The 4,526-nt window shown below is 51.1% G+C and overlaps 1 protein-coding gene across 2 annotated transcripts in view; it reads right to left on the minus strand.

Annotated features, from left to right (window-relative positions):
- TSPAN14 (tetraspanin 14) overlaps positions 1–2,691 on the minus strand; it is a 111,841-nt gene extending 109,150 nt beyond the window's left edge. Inside the window, exon 1 of one of the 2 annotated variants that reach the window (XM_019502298.1) lies at positions 2,473–2,684. The gene's annotated coding sequence lies outside the window, so the exon portion shown is untranslated. Of the gene's footprint in view, positions 1–2,472 lie in introns of both variants that reach the window. The other variant, XM_019502299.1, reaches the window with a different exon arrangement.
- Positions 2,692–4,526: the final 1,835 nt, after the last annotated feature.

The following is a 4,526-nucleotide window of genomic DNA, read 5'->3' on the forward strand; positions in this document are numbered from 1 at the left end:
CTCCTCCTCTCCCCACACGGGCTCCAAGCTCACTCCTCCTGTTCCCCCCCACACTGCCAGGTCAGCCTGAGCCTGCCGCTCCCACCACCACAGCTCCCACCACCACAGCAGGCTAGCTTCTCCCCACCCCCCTGCATCGGCCCTAGGCCCACTCCTCCCCTCCCCCCACAGGCCCGGACCCCAAGCAGCAGGAAGTAAAGGTGGAATGGGCCCAGACATGGTGGGGGCATGGGGGCTGCATCCCTGCCCACTCCCCCCACCCCCATCATCCTTGACAGGCAATTGGCTAGTATTTTAATAATAGCAGTGGAGTGGCTAATTGGTCAGCGTGTGGTCAGTGTTGCTACCGTTAATGTCAGTGTCAGCCCTCTTCCTTATGGACTGAGCATGCTCCTACCTGGTGGCTGTAGGCAGCTATGAGCAGCAGTATTTTGCAGATAAAGCAGTACACAGCTGAAGAAGTCTGAAAACCATTGCTTTAGAAATTCACATACAATCCCTGCCCACCACATACCACACAGGCCTTACTGGAGATAAAAAGAAGACAAAACAAAAATAATAAATAGTACTAACAAACCAAAGCGCAAAGATTACCGTATCTTACATTTCAGATCCTTCATCCTGAAAATTCTGGATGGGATCACTTGCTTAAGTTGTACTGGGACTTGACTTATTAAAGTGCTGAAGTATCCTGTTAAAGCCTTCGTTTGTGCACTGAGCTTCCAAGATACAAAGCTCCAGTGCCTTGTCCATGCACAAAGGTTTACCCGTTATACAAATGCTGTAGTTATATAGGGACAGCACCCCACTGTGTAGACATGGATTACAGTATAAAAGTGGCTTTTTCACTTTATCTTAAATCCCTTCCCAAGAGACAAAAACTAAACCAAAGAAGCCACCGACTACAATAAGCTCCTCCTAGCAGTAAGGGTTTACACCAAGACTTCTCTCATGTAAACAAGACCTAAATAGAGATGACTCAGCCCTCCTCTTGGGGGTTGAACCCTGGCTGCTATTAAGCACACTTTGGTAGCATTAGTTGAGGACATGAAGAGGAAAACCCTATTTGAAACCACACGGACAATTTAATTAGACAAAATAAACCAGATTAGACTGAAACTGATCCTGAACATAATTGTCCTATTTGCAAAAAGCACTTTTAATTACTTTAGTCAACTGGACCTCCACTTTACAATTATAGGCAGGAGAGCCCAGTCACACCTACCTTCATAGTATCATAGTGCTTAGGGTCGGAAGGGAACTAAACCGATCATCAGGTCCAACCTTGCTAGTGTCTCACTACTGTGTCTCAGTACTGAATCAGAGGGAAGAGTATTACCACTCCCTACAGCACCTTTCCTCTCCCACATACTCACTGACTTGGGTGTGTTCAATGCATTAAAACTAAGATTACAGTCAAAGCTGTAGGACTGTACAGCTACAGGACATCCTATCCCATTCTTAGTGCTTTAAGAGAGCCCCAAAAGTCCACTGTGGTTTCCATGAGGCTCAGCACCCACACAAGAGCCTACTGGAGGATCAGAGATAAAGGCACTGGGGAGACTGTTCTTCAAATGATTTTCAGCAAGGCTGTAATTCCCTAACATTTATAATTTTAGTGTGGCTGAAAGATTAGCACGGGTTAGCTTTGGGAAAACAAAATCCTAAGAAGCCCTGCTAAACACTGCACCTCTTAAATTGGGACATTACTCACAAGCACCTTACAACAAGTCAAATGGCTTGTAGCTATCAAAAGAAATGGTTCAAAGGGCATCGGAAGTTATAAGCAGATTCATTTTTTAAAACAAGGGTAGGGTGCGAAGAAAGTTTCTTCCTTGCAGAGTTAACCGCACCCCAGGACACTGCACTGACTGTGTCTCATGCACCAGAGTCAAGCAAGATGGGGGGCAAGCGAACAACAAGGGCCCGGGGCCTGCCTGGATGCGGGTATCCAAAGCCCCGAGCAGTGGGTCTGGGCAGGAAGGGACTTGGCCGCAGTGGAGCCACGCAGGCCTGAGGATTGAGTTCTGCTCAGTCCAGGTCTGAAACTGGGCCCTCGGGCTTTGCCCAAGTGAAGCGAGAACAGATCTGGCCTTGAGAAAGCTGAAAAAAAAATAGCCCTCCCTCCTCCGGTCAAAACCAACTGCCCCGACTCGCCTCCCCGCGTAAGCCTCCCCTTCTTCCTCAGCTTCCTCCAGCCGCGAAGGGAGGAGAGCGCGGGGCTGGCGCTGGCGGCAGCACCGGGTCATGAGGGCAGCGGAGCCCGGGGCTCTGCCCCCGGCCCGTGACAGTGAAGCGGCCCCGCCCAGGATCTCCCGCGCCGGGCGCTGAGTCCGCGCAAGCCCGCGGAGCGGCCGGGGGGCCGGCGCAGCCCCACGACAGCGCTCCGGGAGGATCCCAGGACAAAGAGGCGCGGAGCGGGAAAAGAGAGGATCCGGATGCGGCCCCCGCCCCGCGCCGTGCCTGGCTCACCCCGCAGCAGCCTGGGGCCCGCCTGGGACTCGCAGCAATTCGGGCGGGTGGGTGTGCTCCCTGCGCTGTCCCGGCCGCGGTCACTCCATGCGGCGCGCGGGTCGGAGCCGCCGGCTGCGCTCGCTCCCGGCAGCACAGGAAGTGCCGCCTGCCTCGGCCCCGCCTGCCCCTGCGCGCAGGCTCCAGCGGCACAAAGACGCTTCCAGGAAGCGCTCGTGCCTGCCCGGCTGCCTTGTCCCGGCTCCCCTCCCTTCCCTGCGAAGGCTCCGGATTTGCTGCGGGGTCCTAACACTTAGCTATGAGATACCGCCTGCCCCCAGCGGTTCGAGTCACGTCTAATTTACGAAGGAGTCCATCAGTTCTTTCCCCAGGCATCACACGCACACACACACTAGCATTACACACGCACACAGGCTTCTGACCCTTCTGTTATTCCGCAGCCTGCATCTGTGTCACAACCACCGGAGGACAGTGGGCTGCCAGAGAGGAAGCAGGGCTCACAGCCTTCTCCAGAGCCTCCGGGACAAAGGTTTATAATTAACCCCTGCCAGACCTGCCAAGTCTGTAGATGTTTACACCGAGTGTTAAAACCTCTCCCACGCTGTTACCAGCCTTGAACAGAAAGAATGTGAACTAGGAGCAGGTGAGAGGGTCAGAGACCGGAAAACAAAAGGAAAAGCTCTATTGTTGGAAGCAAACAAAACAATGCACCCTGGAGGTTTCTTGCTGGAGAGAGCAACTCCTACTTTAACCTTGTGGGAGGCAACACCACTCCTGGGGGGAGGGGTCATTTCTCTTGGTTGCCAGGGGCTCTAACATGAAAAGATTCCCCAGCCTTCTGGCTGAGTTTATGGGAGGTGATCTTACCAGTCTGGGATAAATCTGCCCAACTTTGCGGGTTCTCCCTTTCTGGTGTTGCACTGCATGGTCAGTGGAGCTTCTGGCCAGCAAAAGATGCTACCTGCTAGCAACCTCATAGCTCTTCCAGGAGGAGATGAAACTTGGCGAGAGATGCTGCACTTGTATTCTTTCCTTTTTACCAGTTTTTCTCTCTGGACAACCGCCCAGCTTCCTTGTCTCTCTGATGGTTCCCCATGTGCTCTCATCCCTTATTATTTTCCATTAACATCTTCTCTTTCTTGTCTTACTTTTTGACCTTTGTCTTGAAAGGATTGTCTCCTTTCTCAACCTTAGTATGACTAAGGAAAGCAGTTTCTTCACTCTCCAGGCTGGTCAGCAGCCTGAATACTTGACTTTTATACAGCAAGGCAAGATGGGAGCAACCTAGCGCCTTAGGTCTGCCATGACATGAGGCCTCCTTGTTTTAGTGTCAGGGGCTTTCCAATAGCAGCATTGGCCTAGCCTCTCACACATATATACAGGTGGCAGCAGCAGGAGCATTTCCCAGCTATTTTACCAAATGAGAAGCATTTGCTTAGGTGAATAGGCTGGAGTGAATACACTTTTAACAGATTTCATATACATTAAGGACTGGAAAGGACCTCTCAAGATTGAGTCCAACCCCCATGCCTTAGGCAGGAAGTCTGCTGGGGTCAAATAATCCAAGATAAGCATCCAAATGCCTTTTGAATGAATCCAGAGTAGGTGCTTTCACCACCTCTGCAGGGAGTCTGTTTCAGACCCTGGACACACTGACTGTAAAGAAGTTTTTCCTTATACTCGAGTCTGACTAGGCCTTCCAGAAGTTTGTGGCCATTAGTCCTTGTTATCCTTTGGGGAGCCCTAGTGAACAACTGTTCTCCCAGATCCTGGTGTACTCCGCTTATCTACTTATAGGCTGCCACCAAGTCCCCCCTGAGCATTCTTTTCTCCATGCTGAAGAGCCCCCTCCTTCAGTTTTACCAGATTATATTGTGGCTGAATTAATCCAACAGCTAGCTCACACCCTGTAACTGGGATTAGCTATTTTGCATTTGCCCATACTTTTCCATTTTTCTTAGCCCATCTTCCTCATGCCTTCCTATGAGAATGTTGACTCTACTAATCATAGAAAACCATATTATCATAGAAAATTAAAGTTGGAAGGGACCTCA

Source organism: Gavialis gangeticus, unplaced genomic scaffold (genome assembly GCF_001723915.1).
Source record: "Gavialis gangeticus isolate Ggan-Ray unplaced genomic scaffold, GavGan_comp1, whole genome shotgun sequence".
In the NCBI taxonomy this organism is placed as follows: Eukaryota; Metazoa; Chordata; order Crocodylia; family Gavialidae; genus Gavialis; species Gavialis gangeticus.